At 40.5% G+C, this 17,225-nt stretch overlaps 1 protein-coding gene across 6 annotated transcripts in view; it reads right to left on the bottom strand.

Annotated features, from left to right (window-relative positions):
- Positions 1 to 16,226, bottom strand: part of LYPD6B (LY6/PLAUR domain containing 6B) — a 1,153,451-nt gene extending 1,137,225 nt beyond the window's left edge. For 4 of the 6 annotated variants that reach the window (XM_044074870.1, XM_044074871.1, XM_044074874.1 and 1 more), the window contains exon 1: positions 16,002 to 16,226. The gene's annotated coding sequence lies outside the window, so the exon portion shown is untranslated. Of the gene's footprint in view, positions 1 to 15,768; positions 15,970 to 16,001 lie in introns of those variants that run through there. The other 2 variants (XM_044074875.1, XM_044074872.1) reach the window with 2 other exon arrangements.
- Between the last annotated feature and the right edge of the window lie 999 nt (positions 16,227 to 17,225).

Below are 17,225 nucleotides of genomic sequence, written 5' to 3'. Positions count from 1 at the left end.
CAGGATTGCCAAAGTAGGGCATTTGACATGTACTGAGTGTGACTAGCATAAAATGCATTGCTCCCTGCGCAGACATTGTAACACACACAAAACATCCAAAACTGCCATGGGTGGGTATAGATCCCTACCAGAGTTCAATATCACACTACAGCAGTATGCAGTTACAGGACGCACTACAGAGATTACTGGGCTACATCCTTCCCAGAGGTGTATTTCTAGGTGGATGACATCAGCAGCCTTGCCAAAGATGAGCATTTGAATTGTAGGGAGTTTGACTACCCTAAAAAGCATTGCTCTTTACACAGACAGACAGACAGACAGACACACAAACTTGCCATGTCTGGGATTAGAACAGCTACCAAACTAATTTATCACACTACAGCAGTACGCAGTTATAAGATGCACTACGGAGATTACTGGGCTGCAGCTTCTCAAAGGTGTATTTTTAGGTGAATGACATCAACAGCCTTGCCAAATATAAGCATTTTTATTGTAGGGAGTGTGACTATCCTAACAAGCACTGCTCTCTACATAGACAGACACACACACACACACACACACACTTGTTATGTCTGGGATTAGAACAGCTACCCAACTGATTTATCACGCTACAGCAATATGCAGTTACAGGACGCACTACGGAGATTACTGGGTTACAGCTTCCCAGGGTGTATTCCTAGGTGGATGACATCAGCAGCCTTGCCAAAGATGAGCATTTGAATTGTAGGGAGTGTGCCTACCCTAAAAGGCATTGCTCTCTCCACAAACAGACACACACATGCACACAGTTGCCATGTCTGGGAACTGAACTCTTACCTAGCTATTTTATCACACTATAGCAGTACAAAGTTACAGTACACACCACAGAGGTTACTGGGCTATAACTCTCCCAAGGGTGCATTTCACAGTGGATGACTTCAGAAGGCTTGTCATAGTAGGGCTATGAGGAGGGCAGTGTGTGTACATGGGCCATAACCCATTCATCTAGAGTTTGACATGCCACATGCAGGAACACACAGGGTCATATTACACAGGTACGTGTATACAGCTGCTAGATGACTACTTCCTTGTACAGTCATATTTCACAGTTGGTATGTGCACCCAATAGTCTGTAATGCTGGTGGCTAGTATCTGCAGTGAGTGACATCTGAACCTCATGTGGTTGGGGCCCTTTGGCTGTGTGATGGGTGGGACAGGCCTGGATGGCTCCTTGTCATAGTCACCCTCTTCCACACATCTATGTACATCTACCTTTGGCTTATTACAGTGTGTTGACATTAGATATATGTTTGTATTCCTATCCACTGTGTGTGCAAGGCATGCGGGGTGCATACTGACGAGTGTCTGCACTAACAACTGCAACTGCCAGATATGTCTGGTCCACTGGTGTTTGCAAGCATGGCCTTTCATGTGTTTAAGTGTGTGAGCATGCCCAGTATGACATTTCAGTATATTATTGACTAGCATTGCCTTCATTTCTCCAAGTGTGTGAGCATGCCAAGTATGGCCTTCTGTATTTAATGTGTGAATCGAGTCCAGGTAGTTTGTACTGCAGTGCTGACCTTGGTGTTGTACACAGACAGGTGACATGCTGTTTCTGCAGGGTATCCATCAAACATTTTGCATTGACTGTTCCTACATTTCTGCAAAGGATGGGGGGGGGGCTCAGCAGACTATTTCTACACAGGATGTGGTGGGGGGGCACACCTGACTGTTATTACATTACTATGCAGGATGTGGGGGACACATCTGACACTTATACACATTTGCTATGACTGTACTGGTATGTCAGGTACTCCATTTCATTCTGTATTGTTAACTATCATGCTGACTAGAGGCATACCAGTGTACTACAGATCATGGCTTTGGTTGCCCTACATATTACTGTATGATTTCCAACATCCCACTGCCTGCCCTGCTGTAGTCTGTCTGTGTAGGCCTGGGGGGAGGTTAACCATAGCCATCATTCAGGGGCCATGACACAGGCTCTGTTTGGGTTTGTCTACACCGGTCCTGCTGGATGAGACTACTGTTGGGTATGTGAACTGCCCTGACTGGCATATGTGGGTCATATACACACACATGTCGCTCAGCACATTTCCTGCAGTGGGTTTTGTCACCCTGTTTAGTATGGTGACTACAGGCTGTGTCATGTTTGGCATCCCTTCTACTGTATGTGCGAGTCAGAGAAAGGTGTCATTCCCTGGGTCCCTACTGTGTCAGTGTATATGCTATGCATTGTCTCTTTGCTGCAGCCTCGGCATACTGGGCACACCTCCATCTGCCTACTGGGGCAGGCTCAGGTTGTTCCTCTTCCGAGTCAGTCTGTGCCTGTGCAGGCCTTGGCATTGGTGGGGGGCTGTGTGGCCCTGCCCCATGCTGTTCCTGCTGCAGCTGTTTCTGCAGGATCATATTGTGTAGCATAGCACATACTATAACAATTTGGGTACATGTAGCTGGTGAGTACTGCAAGGCTCCACCGGATGTGTCCAGACACCGGAACCGTGACCTGCGCATCCCAAACACATGCTCTATTATAAGTCTGGTCTGTGCATGTGCCTCATTATGGCATTCTTGTTCGGGTGTGTGTACATTTCTGATGGGTGTCGTCAGCCACGGCTCCAGTGTGTAATCAGCATCCCCCACTAGGTGGCCGTAGGGGATGTCCCCACTGGCAAATCTGTGGTACAGCTGCATCAGATGCCATATGTGGGAACAGTCATGGCTTCCTGAGCAGCCAGCACACACAGTCATTATAATGCCCTGGGCATCACATACGACCTGGCAGTTGATGGTGGGGTTTCCCTGAGGTTGATGTAAGCCCTACCCTGATCACCGGGTTGTGCTTTGATGCATATGTGTGTGCAGTCTATAGCACCCACTACCTCAGGGTATTCTGCTATTTGGTGGAAGAGATGCATACTGCTGGTCAACACCTCACGGGTGTTGAGAAAATATACGTGCTCACTGGCATGTGCTGACATGGCATCCAGGAACTGGTGGAATACTCTGGATGCTGATGCCTGTAAGATCCCCATGATATTCCCGGTTGAGCTTTGGGAGGTACCTGTGGCTAGTATTCCTAGGCCTACACATACCTTGGTATCCACTGGGATGGGATCCCCTTGGTCAGTTTGGTGTGTCAGGTGTGGCTGGCACAGCTCAACAATTTGCTGTAGGAGGTCTCTGTCCACACTATAGTGTTCCACTATCTCCAGCTCATGTAGCCCCTGGTAGGTTACCCTGGGTCTGTACACTCTTCCCCATCTCCTCACTGTCGGTTGATCAACAGCATTCACATCCTCACCACATCCAGCCTCTTGCACATGTTGTTCTATGTTGCCTGGTACAGCCCTTCTCATTTTGTAGGTTTGTTAGAATTTCCCCTCTTGTATACACCGATGGTGTAGAGTGTGGGAAAAATCAAAGGGGAAGGTGTTTGCTTAGTTTATAGTAGTGTTCTGGGCTGGGCTGGTCTGCTGCCTGTGTAATTGGCTGATTCTGATACATTTCACTTGCTAGCTAAGCTAGTTTTTCTTGATTACCTTCCGACTGCTGTTTTCCCTTCCCATTGCCTTCCTGTTTAAGCACGTGTGCTCACCGTGCAAACAGAGTGCTCAAATGTGCACACTGCTGCTATTTCCTGGTTTAACTTCTTTTTCCTTCCTGTAAAAACCCGGTGCACTATGCATACACCCACTTAGGCTTTGTAAAGAGTGCTAAGCAGGTTTAGACACACACCCTAGCTTAGCTGTGCTAAGCTAGCAGCAAACCCGAGCCACAGGGTTTCAGTCCGCTTACCACCCCCATGATGTCATCTAACTCCTAGGCTTGCACCAAACTATTCCTACTCTTATACTGTTGGGACCTGACTCACATGCTGAGGAAAACTGGGATTCACTATCCTTCCCTTCATTTGCAGAGGCCCCCCCAGCAACCACTACTCACTGGCCAGGCTGTCTTCTGCCTGCCATTGACTTGTGTGGCCGAATAGTGATTTTAGTTAGACTGCTTATTTTAGGTTTATTTTCTTATTTCCCCCGATCCCGTTTGCGCGCCGCTGCCCTACGCTTAAACAGCAGAGATCAGCTAAAAAAAAAGTTGATTTTTGTATTTTTTATTTTGTTTGCAATGCCAATGGCCTTATACTTGGCCAATGGCATGCTTACTACACGATGTGCAGCCTTTATTTGGGGCTGTCACAGCTCCATTTTGGAATTTGCAGAAATATACTCAGTTACTAACAGGGTACATTTCTGCAGATAGCACTAGTCTTGCACAGACTGTTGCAAGCTTCCTGGACTGCAAAATCACTTCATTTGCATAGATTTCTCCTGCAAATGGGGTGATTTGCATACCAGGGCTTAGTCTGTGCAGGAGCACTCATGCACGCCCCTGCAGGCTGTACCTGGATTGATTTGCATAGATTTCTCCTGCAAATGGGGTGATTTGCATACCAGGGCTTAGTCTGTGCAGGAGCATGCCCCTGCAGGCTGTACCTGGATCACACGGCAGACATATTGCCTGCTTGAGCTCCTGCACCGATCCTGCACTCCATGCAAGCTTTTGAGAATCCGTGGGATTGTCTTTTTCCTTCTACTTGTTCTTTTTCTTCTCTTGTGTTATAACAGTTTACCTCATTTAGCAAATGAAATAAACTGCTAGTTGAGTCATGTTATATACATGAAGGGTGACTACTTTATAAAACTGTAGTCCCTCATTTCCTTAGTATGTTGTCCAGATTTTTAACATTTTATATATTTATAGCTGATACTGTACTTTCATCTGACTATGTATTTGTCATGGCCTACCTGACGAGGGTCATGGCCATGAAGGGTCTTTGGACCAGTCCACATTCACTGTTAACAAATGTTAAACAAAACAGATACTACTGCACATATCCTTTCTAGGTAAGAAAATGTAAAACAAAATAAACATTGTTTTACTTTGGTTATCAAAATGGTATTTCTGTTAAACAACACCTCGGCGATATTTTAGTTTACACTGCACAGATTCCAGGCTGCTATGGCAGTGGGTGAGGTGTGAGAAGCTAAATCAATTCATTGCAGTTTTGAGTGACAGCAGTATATGTGGTTTACCCTGTAAAGTAGACGTGTCCAACCTGTGGCCCGCATGCGGCTCTCAGAGCTCTTCCATGCGGCCCTCAACCTCTAACTGCAACATTGATGTACGCATGCCCCAAAACACTTTTTTTTGTTTTGTGTTTTTCGCTCCCGTGACCTGTAACGCTAATGTCAGCGTGCGCATGTGCCAAAGCACCATTCTAGTTTTGTTTTTGAGCCAAAAAAGGGTCAGTGTGTTTACGTCATTATTTTGCGCTGAACAATCAATGTGTGTGTGTGTGTGTGTGTGTGTGTGTGTGTGTGTGTGTGTGTGTGTGTGTGTGTGTGTGTGTGTGTGTGTGTGTATGTTCTTGCTGAAGAGAGACTCGTGTATGGATTTGCTGCTGTTGCCTTAGAAAGGAACAGCAATTACCTGTGTTAACAGGTATGTACAGAGTGAGTGAGTGCATGCATGAAAGCAGAACTGTGTGCGTGAAAGTAGAAGAGTGTGTGTGTGTATGTGTGTATATGTGTGCATGACAGAAAGAGACGCATGCACAAAGAGGATAACAATGATCAGTCTACCTACTGAACACAAACAAGTTAGCTCACAAATATATCATACATTAAGAGTACACTTTCATTAAATTGCGGCTTTTCTGACAGGGAGAGTATTGTATTGAGCTTGAATTCATACCTCTTAACTGTATGGATTTTCAAAGAATGTCCGAATTTTTGCCTCGTCTTCCAATTTGTGTCTTTTGCTTAGGAAATAAAAGTAGTCATCCAAGGTAATGCAGCTCCAGGGAGTAAGAATGAGACAGCAGCCTAGGGTTAATGGGTCAGAAGTGGACTGACTATGTGGGACTGCAGCATATAAAGTTGTATTGTTTTTTCAGACAAACAAAAAAGCGCCTAGTACTGGTGAGTTCTAAGCCAACTTCATTGGTGAGTTCTAAGCAGTGGTAGATTGGACAACAGTAAGCATAGCTTTGGCGGATCATCAATACTGGCAAGTGGGCACAATGTCATTTTCAAATGTTGGGGATTTTAGTGTGTGTGTGTGCTTATGTGTTGGGAGTGCTGCAACAGTAGATGATTATTAAAGACAGAGATTTATGGATTGTGGAGAATATGTTTCTTTTGTTTCAAAACCTAATACTTGGGTACGCATGTCAGAAGTAGATTTTTTAAGACATAGCTTCTTGCCATTTGCAGTGGATGGATATTTACATTTAATGGACAATGTATTAGCGTGGGCCTGTGGGGTTCTGAAGGATGCCAATACTACCACTGCCAATGTCTTGTAAAGTGACCTGGAAATGGATATTGGGATGTTACTGAAAAAATATAGTAAGTGGGCTTAGAAATATAGTTTAATTAAATAAAGTGTACTTTCAATTTACAGACCATAATTTAATTTATTTCAGGTAGTCCAGATATTGGTAGATTGTATACCATTAGACTTAATATGAGAGAGCTGTCATTCTGAGGAAACAAGCAGCCCTAGTTTCAGTGAAAGCTCTGTGGCTGCTTGCAGGTAGGAAGTTACAGGATGTTGATGCAATGTGTTTTATTTATTATTTTTAATGCATTTGTCATTTCAAAGCATGGTTTTCTTTGATGCAAAAAAAGGCAGGACTGAATGAGCCATATAATGTTTAACTGACAATAATGGGATAGAAAGATTATAAGTGATGTATATGTTTGCAGCTACAGTTGTTTCAATGGTGTCTGTGATGCATAACTATTTTTGGGCCTGTGTCCCACTTTTATGTTTTTGCTCTGTCCAGATTTCTTGCTCCAAGGTTGAGAGGTATGGTTCCATACTAAATCAGAAGTTGTACTTACCTTGGAAGACTTTTCGGCATAATTATGAAAAACAGAGCCTTTTTAATATCTCTGCTTATTTCCAATATAAGCTGCCATGTAACTTTGCAAATAACCTTCTTATTAAGCTACTTTATGCTTTGGAATTGACAGGTATGATTCATCTGTCAATTCCAAAAGAAGTAGAGTGCTAATGTGGCTTTGATTTCTTGCAGCAGTCTGTGGTTTACATAATCACAATAACTTTTCTGTGTTTCTGGGTGTGTAATCAATTTAACAGTTTTAAAGATGTTTTCCAAAAATAAATACATATATAATAAATAAATAATCCCCTCTACACTTTGAGCTATTTGCAAAGTCTGGGAATTAGTTTTTTTCAAAAGCAAAGGTCAGCATTACAGCTCAGTAAACTGTCAGTCTGTGAGTAACTTCTGCACAAATTAAAATGTCTGAATGTCAAATGGCTTTAGATTGGAGGGAAGTTTATTTTTATTTATTTTATTTTATTTTACATTTACCGGGAAAGTCCGACTGGACACAGGTCCATTTTCAGCAGAGGCTCGGGGAGAAAAGCTCCAAAAATAACACAAAACAATATAATAGAATACATGAGAGAGAGACAGCAAATTATGGATGTAGTACTCATACAATATGGCAAAGATTACATCTCATAACAGTGAGAATCATTGAGGTACAGAATAAACTTAAAAACATTTTTTTTACAGTTATAATTACAGCAAGGCAAATATCAATGAGTAAAGTTTTTAGGAGAAAGATGTTTGTACATAGCTGAAGCTCTGAAACAATCTTTTGGTATGGATTAACCTGGGGATTGACACAAGTTATATGTTTACACCAGTATGTAGCATTGGATCTATCTTACAACGTCGACAAGTCAAAAAAAAAAACGTAATCACCCACAACCGACATTACAAACCACAAACACACAAACAAACAAACCCACACACCACACACCCAACAAAACAAAAACAAACAAAAAAAAAATCACACAACAAAAACACACACAACACACACACACCAAAAAACACAAAAAACCACACACTAACCTCACATACACAAACTACCTACAACCCCTAAGGTCCCCAACCCTAAGGTCCGCTCACCGCTAACCCGCCTCTACCTACCCGCCTACCCTAACTCAACAACCCGCCTAACCCACTCTAACCCTAACTCACTTCACCTAACCTTACTCCTACTAACAACCCTAACCTAACTCACCGCCCGGCACACTTACCTTATACCTAGCACAACCCTAACTCACCTCCTAGCCTAACCTCCCTAACTCACTAACCCCCCCCCTAACCTTAAACTACTTCAGCTCCGACTTACAACCCTAACTCACTTAACCCCTTAACTCCACACTTACCCGCTTCTCACACACTCTACTATCACAGTACACCGTTTACTTTCACTCACATCGATCACCATCGGTCACATCAGCCCCAGTCTCACCCACGTCGATTTTCTGGCTGGCGGGTTTCTCGCGGGTTTTGATCCGCCGCTGCTCCGCTTCTGGTCTGTGTTCGCATCTCTTGCTGTTTGTTTGTCGGATACGCTTCGCTTTCAAAGCATTATAGTGTATGGTTTTCTTATTGATTTACTTTTTGCCGAGCAGTTGTTTGTTGATATATTGATGGTCCTTTTGGTGGTGGGAAATTACATGGATGAATCCATCTCTATTATGATTTTTTTTCCAGATATTTTGACTTCCAGACAATTTCATTCAGTGAAAGGGTGTCATGTGATTACTGAGGTTGCCTATTTTACAAGTAGGGGCTTTTTTGTTGTGTGTGTGTGTGTGTGTGTAAGAGACAGAGAGAGATTTAATATGTATACTGAATATAATTTTGCAAATGGAATTCTTAGTTAAACATGCCCCTCATCTTGGGCAACTAGACTTGAGTAACCAATATTAGATCTTAGCCATCCAGCTGGGAAAGGTTAGTATGTGGATTTTCCATCTGGTTTGATGAAGGCTATGCTACTTACCCAAGGACTACATTTATGGCTATCCATCCAGCCATCGTGTTGCTGAACTACATTGTTTGATAATGAGAGGAGCTTTTTACAGAAGTTGAAGGTTTTTGTGTCAAGAACCTATCCATAAAAAGTGGCTTGTTTATGTTGCAGTGAAGGCTGTGGCCTTTGTAGTGAGCGTTTTAAGTATAAACAGTATTTCTGAGGTAGAGGAAGTCTCTTAAGGCAGGATCTTTCTTAGCCTGGAAAGCAAGCCAATGATGAAATTTATAGGAGCCAGTGAGAGACAGAGGAAATCAAGAAGCTTTTTAGTCTGTTTGGATAACTAAGTGAACTTAGTCCTTTGACCTTTTTTGTCAGAAATGGTTGTAGTCTTTCTTTTGGCAGGGTGTTTTGCTGAGGCACATGCCAAAAGGGACATTGCACTCAATAATGGCTCTTGTAAAGGAAGAATACAGGGATGTTATGACCTCCTTGTCCCTGGATGAGATACCCTTACTAATGAAGTGGGCCATGTAAAAAGCTTTCCTTACAACGGAGACAACGTGGTGGTCAAATGGCAGGTTTCTATCAACCTGGGTGCCCAAGTACCATACAACTTATTGCGTGCTTACAACATTGTTATTAATACGATAATTTGTGGGGACATCACTCTCCTCAAAGGGGACGATGATGCATTTTTTGGTATTTAGCTTGAGGCCATATTTCTGGCACCAGTTATTTGTTTGGGTGAGACCCTCTTGTAGCTTATTCAGAATTGTTTTATTAAGTCAGTAATGTGAATTCTTTACCTTATTGCAAATTTGTTGAGTTATTTTTGTGGATTATAGTATTGTAGGATTGTGCTGATGTTGACATTTTATGTAGTTGGACTGCTGGAATGGTTTTCCCAGTGAGAAATGCTAGTGCTATAGTGAATATCTATTTGTAAAAAAATATATATATATATATATATATATATATATATATATATATATATATTAACTAAGATGTTAGAGTTAACTGTTAGATTAGAGAATTAGAATGAGAATTAGAATTTTAAAGCAAATATTAGGCATTTATTACATTTATTCATTGTTCAAATGCACCTACAGTACAGCCAGGAGGTCGACTGTGGTCTTCCGGAGGAACGAAAAGTTAACTATATGATATATTTTATATGCGGCCCCAAGACCATTTCTGTTCACTCAATGCGGCCCCAGCAAGCCAAAAGGTTGGACACCCCTGCAAGCACTGTCAATCCAGTAGAAGCTCTTGCATTCTCATAGAATGTCTAAATAAATTTTTGCCTCATATTTTTTGTCTGTTTCTCATAAAATCTGCAGTTTTGCAGCAGATCACTGAGGACTGAAGTCACTAAATAATAACTTACAGGAATCAGTGGGATCTAAAATGAAACACCAAGGAGTGATTACAGTAACAGGAGATAAAACAACTGGAATTGGGATCTTTAGAAAAGGGAGAGACCAAACTACATAGGAAAAAAATGTGAATTGTGGGAGCAATATATGCAGAGCAGGAACGAGGTTTAAGAGGCAGGATTTGAATGAGCCATATAATGCTTAACTGACAATGACTGGATAGATTATAAGTGATGTATGTTTGCAACTACAGTTGTTTCAATGGTATCTGTGATGTACACTATTTGCAACTAAAGTCGTGTCATGTTTGTTTTTCATTTATATAAATGTAAGATTGCCTATGTCATATGTAAAAATTTAATAAAGATGTTTGTTGGCAAAAAAAGAAAAAAGACAACCTAACGGGACTAACCCAGGCAACAAAAGATAAATATAATAAACCTCTGTGGGATTTTCCAATTGTTGCATGTGCCAAATCAGGTACATACTGAAGAGGGGTCTTGTACTCAATGACTGGTCTGATGTACAGTGGAAGGATGATGTCCTTGGACCTAGATGCCATACCCTTTTTGTTACTGTGTGTGTATGGGAGCATGCAGTCACAGGTATTATATGACCCTGTAGTATCTGTATGTCCCTGTAGTACCCAGGGTAGCTCAAAGTTCTTCTCAGTGGCAGAGTTAGGTGATTTAAAAACCTCGTTGTCAAGATGCTGGCACAGGCTACTCTCATAACTAAATGATGGTTTCCCTGGCTCTCACTCTTTTGCTCTACTGGGGGACACTCCCTGGTACAGGGGAATGAATGAGCATATCCAGCTGAAGGAGGCATTTTTCTCATAAGGCAAGGGAACAAAAAACACCTAGGGAATAAATGGGCACAATAACTGATATTTAGGTGGTGTAGTTAAGACTGTGTGTAATAACAAAACAATGCCACTTCTGTGAAAAGTACAGAATTGTCCTATCATGATCACATTTTATTTGAAATATTTTCTACATGGACCAAAACCAGGAAACAACTTGCTGGGTTGGGTTTTTGATTAACTACTGTTAATCATTTAATTGGCTGTTTTAATTGCCTCTAACAGTAGATATTATCCAAATGCTAACTGGAATGACAGTTATAAAATAAATGACATAGCTATAAGATTGTTGGAATGAATATTTAACCATACCCACATTATTATAATAAAATATATAGCAAGCATATCTCTTTCCCTGTCTCTACTGCTATAAGAAATGCACTCTATATAATATGTTACATTTTTTAAACAAAAAAACTCCAGACTGCCTGAACAGCATTTCCTACTGCAGAAGATTCCCTTTACATAAAAATATATCTTGCTATTTACATTTCTGGTAGTCTTGTATTCATTATTGTGCTTTCTCCTGTTCCTTGCCAAAAAGCAGTTTTGTCAATACACAAAGAATCATTTTTCCATACATTTCTTTCTGTACTATGGTAAAAGTAACAAGAGACAACAACACTAAGCTACTGAAATGACTTACAGAGCAAAATGTTTTAAATGATCAGTGTTCTTATTCACTGAATGGTATTAGCAGTTACATAAAGCCAGCAATTAGTTCCTGCACTTAACATATGAGATTAACTGTTTAGCCTACTAATCACAGTGAACAATGCTTTGTTTTCACTGCACATAAAAGCTGTAGTACTGGAAGTTCTGAAACCACAAACTCATTACTTTCTACTGTAATTCATCTCCCCAACAGATATCACAAGAAAGTAAAAGAATCTCGCCATACCAGACATGCCATGTACTTCCAAACAACTACCACCACATCATTGCAACAGTCTTCCTCCACCAAAAAAGAAAAGAAAAACACATACATACATATATATTTCTATCAGGTGAAGTCGGTTTGTCTTTTTCAGCATCACTCGACATTCACATATTCAACAGGGTTGCAACACCAGCTAATGCTTTATAATTTTCAGTAATGCAGTAAGCAGCATTGTCACTTCAAAGCAAAATGTACTCCAGTTTAGTTACTGGCTGGGATGTCTTCTGTGCAAAGTCTGCATGTCCTGTTTGTGTCCTTGGGTGTTTTCTCTGGGTTTCCTCTCACACCCCAAACACATATGGTTCGTGGACTGGTGACTCTAAATTGTCTGTATTTGATGTGATACAGAAGAAAGAATTATAAATTGACTCCCATTCTCTGCCTGCCTCGGAAATTTTGTGGATGGTGTCAACTGTTCATGGGGTCACTACAGGAGCTGGATGTGACTTGTCAGTATTGGATGGATGGATAGACAGATGTATACCCCAAACATGACCTAGCATGGGCTGCCATGCTAATTCAATTTTCTTTCAAAGTCAAGGTTTTTGTCTCTATGGCAACTGTTTGGTGACATACAGGGGCACTGTGGTGAGAATGACAATGTGGGTTCCTTCTTTCTTTCTTTCTTCTCACTGGCTTCTGTGAAATAGCTTATTTGACTTTTGCAATTATATCCTTTGATTTTTTTATTACTTATCTCTTGCAAAGCATTCTAGTGTACATTTGTATTTTAGCAAACTTCTATATAGTCTCAACAGTATTGCAAAGCAACACGCACTCTCAGACCGATTATATCAATATCCACACTTAAAATATTACCAACCTACAGCCAGAAATCTGTGACCTGCAGAATTACTTGTTCTTAAGAGCATACAAGTCTAAGACTTACACACACATCACACACACTGTGGTAAATACCACAATGAAATCCAAGAGACTGCCAAGATTTCATTAAAAAACACACTAACATTTGTAGAAACAGACAAACTGCAGTTAATTTAATACTTTTTATATTTTTTCACAAATGGCATTTGTAGTGTTGAAGTGAAGGAAGGAAAAAGGCATTTGTAATGGGGAAAACTGGCATTTACTGTAAACTGGCATTTACTGTAGATAGAGTTGTGGCAAGGCCGGTGCCACTTCCTCCAAATAAATTTGTAGTGTGTTTCTTTAAATTAAGCTCAAGTAAAGGTAGGGAATCTCCTCCATGTTCTAATACACTCTGGCATAGCACTACAGATGCTTTGCATGTCTTCTTGCTGAATACTTTAGATTAATTATGGCCTCTTGGCTGTCAAAAGTGGAAATTCCGCCACCAGCTTAGAAAGCTTCAAATGTGAGTAGGTGCAGCTGTTGTTTTCAGTCTCCCATCATGTAAATATTTCATGTACATTCAGGAGGTGTATAACTTCTGCAACATTTTACTGCAATAGTCTCAAGTAAATCTTAGATCTATATGTGAGCAATTCTAATGCAAAGTGATTTTAGCTGAGGTTTGGCAAACAGCAGACAATTGACAATGTTAAATCAGCCTGCAAATGGACTGTAGAAAATATTACAATAAAACAACACCTTTTATAAAACAATACCTCACGTCAAAGGCAACACACATGCCTAGCTCAACTGCCCAGAGATTTGCAAGAGCTAAATGTTCTACAAACAGCATGAATAACACTGTGGCAAGACACCTTGATCTCCTGTTTGCCTCTCACTTAGATGAAAATGATGTCTAGCAGCATGGGAGCTGGTAGCCAGAGAGGTGGAGACAGTCAATAAGGTGAGGTGGGGTACTGTTCAACCTACTAAGGGGATAAAAAAAATATCCACTTTACTAAGCTGCCACTGCCACATGCAACCAAGAAACATTCAGAAAATAAAAATAGATTTTTGGATACAAAAAAAATGAATGATGTTGCAGCTCGGACAAACTTTTCTTAACTTCTTACTCCTGTAAATCTTAATCACTGGAAATGCAATTAATGGAGTTATATGACTTTACAGTTACAGTCCATGAATTAATGAAAAGACAAGTAAAAATGCATATATCAACCTGTGTATAGAAAAACAACAGCTTGCAATCCTTGATCCTCCTGCAGTTCCTTATCAGTAAAAAATCTACAAAGGTGCAGGGACTTGAATTTTCACCTTTGATATCATAGCATATCACATTTTTGTACATCACAACCAAAAACATGTCTTCCATGCAGGATGAAGTGATGGCAGAAAAAAAGAATGACAAAAAATGCCTTTCTTGCTTGCCTGCTTCTGCCAAGCAATCAAATCATAACCCTCTCCCCCCAAATCACAAACTCTTTACTGTACCAGTCCATCAGATTCTTGCTTAGCAGTAACCTTTTTGTTTGAACAAATGCTTGGCCTCAGAGCTATTTAGTTAAATAAAGAACTAGATAGTAGACTGTAGGAAAATTGCTCCATTCTCAAGCATAGCTATCAACCTTCCATCTCCAAAATGTGGAACACTACCTTTCATAACAAGGAGCAAATGGAAAAATGTGAACAGGGGAACGCTGCCTTTCATAACATGGAGGAACAAATGGAAAAATATGAACACTTACTGACAACTTCCAACTGAGAAGCTCACAAGATGGTTAAATATATTTCTTTAAACGTATAAAAATAAGTTTTAGTTTTTGTCTTTTTGATAAAAATGATTTAGTATTATTTAACATAGCTATGAGTTTTATTAACACTGAAAGTGTGACAATTCCTTACAACATGGAACTGTGAGGAACAGGATTTTTTTTAAGTCTCAAAATTAGGAAACTTTCTCATAATGTGTTAGGTACTCTTGAGAGGCATGGTCCAAATTTAACGCACCAGCTATGAGACAGTGGAACGGTGAGTTACAGGTCATGTTTATAAATATGCACATATTTCTCACTATACATACAAATCGGGAATTCTAGATTTAGCACATAATGCTGGAAAGGTGTGTGTGAGAGAGAGAGAAAAAAAGAGAGACTGGACTGAAAAATCGCCAATGCTTTATTACGTTTTTGACTATTGACAAAAATGGTAAATAAAATCCCCACCTGATATACTTCACTACAGAGCGGGAAGCAGAAACAAAGTTACTCAGGGGCTGAAGGATGAATGTAACACAAAACCATCACTTTCTTAATCGCCAATAATCACTGTAACAGTTGTATAAGCAGTAAAGAAACAACAATGCAAATACCTGTCAGCCAAACAAAATATTGGGAAGCGCGGCTATTTTAATTCCAAATCAAAAGTATACCAGGAAACCCTGATTTTAAGTCTAGAGTAAATGTAGCCCGTATTTGATGTCTGGGGTGGAGAGTGCATATGCCCCCGCGTTTGTGTAAAACTTGTGGCCAGGCCAATTCTATAATAACTGCAAACTGCGAGAGAGTGGCTTTTGCATTAACTTAAAATGCAGCATGTGGCTGTATTGTGCTATCATAGTAAAAGTGTATGCAGTCCGAAGCAATTATAATCCGTTCAATTATATACACCGTCTAAAAACAAGACAAAGTCTAAGAGGTTTATGACAGGTGTAGACTTGAGAAGATCCGCACAACGACTTAGGAGACCTCTTGCTTAAAGAGACCATCTTAATCAAAGTTCTTTAGAAATAAACAGATGAGCCAAACGCATTTCCCAATTATCAGCTGACACACACTGGAAGGGAATGCCGAATAAAAGAATGATACCGAGATTAACACTTACACAACTTGTAACCTTTACTAAGCATCACAATGGCCACCTGCTATGTTTCTGTAAGACTTATCCGTCATTACACTGTAAACAAAAGAGCTCCAGTTTTCCTAGTTCACAGCAATGCGACACCCTGGGAACGTCTCACAGGCAAACAACTGGCTTCTCTTCAAAAGACGATGAAGTTTTACGGAAGGAAATGGCAGTCGTGAAGGAACAGTAAAGTCATTAGATCTACTACTCACCATTCAAATAGTCCCAGCCAGCTTGAACGCGTTTTGTATACTGTTGTCACACAAACTAATAGAGGAAATCACTCGCCTTTTCCCCCCGCCGCGAGACTGCACGCGCTTAGCTACAGGCACACACTATGTGCAGTTACAGTCGGACTTGTGATTCAAGGCCCTTGACTAACACACCCCACCCGCAGACAAGCACGAATAAGCACATAGCATTCCTGTGCCCTATTCCACTTTTCGGATTAGTATGCAAACACAAGACTTCCCAGAGTGTTTGCATATACAGCTGTGAAAATATCCTACACTTGTTGACAAGGAATTTTAAACACTCATACTCAGCTACCCACCTGACACTTATGCCCCATTTGTTTGTTCTCTTCTGTAACCTTTTCCACTCTTTCTCTGCTTCTTAATGAGGAAAAGTAACTATACAATGAGCATGTTTTATAAAACTCAAAAAATGTGTATATGCAAATAACCATAAGATTTCTGTCTGCAGCAAGAAATCTTAAAGACAAATAACAAATACTCTCTCAAAAACACCAATAACTCAAAACATGTACGTGGAGAGAAAGGTGTACAGCAAGCTTACAAAGTGTGGTGTCTAGTGACCAGGGCTGAGCCTGAAATTGGTGAATATTGATCAGTGCACGACCTCAGTGTGTGTGTGTGTGTGTGTGTGTGTGTGTGTGTGTGTGTGTGTGTGTGTGTGTGTGTGTATACACATATACACACATATAAATATAGATAGATTGAGATAGATAGAGATATAGATAGAGATATAGATAGAAATATAAATAACTTATCTTGTCATGAGATGATGTCTGGTGTTATACTATGATGCAGTGCATGCTGCCATGTGTTATTAATTAAATATATTTAGCCCCTTAGCCCACTTATGTGATCTGCTATGTAACCCCTTACTTATTTTCATTGTCCCTTGATCAGTTACAACCTTATGTAAGTCTGTACTCTGTAGAGCTTCAATGATTTATATTGCGATGCCACATATTTCATGTAAAGCTATCAGTACCTCCTTAGTGACATCTTTATTGCTCATTGCAGCAGACCTGCTTTACTACTATAGAGTATTGTCCAACCAAATTTAGGTTACCTAACAAAAAGACCACCCTATATCATTCCCATTACAGACAATGGCTTCACAGCTAACCTGTACTTTGTTCCATGTTTCTTGTTATTCGAGTTCTTAAATTTGCACTTTTCACTGAA

The sequence above is a fragment of the Protopterus annectens genome, chromosome 6.part0, assembly GCF_019279795.1.
Source record: "Protopterus annectens isolate FY-2018-M chromosome 6.part0, PAN1.0, whole genome shotgun sequence".
Classification (NCBI taxonomy): Eukaryota; Metazoa; Chordata; order Ceratodontiformes; family Protopteridae; genus Protopterus; species Protopterus annectens.
Note: the sequence above shows the minus strand (reverse complement) of the source record. Positions and strands in the feature narration are given on the sequence as shown.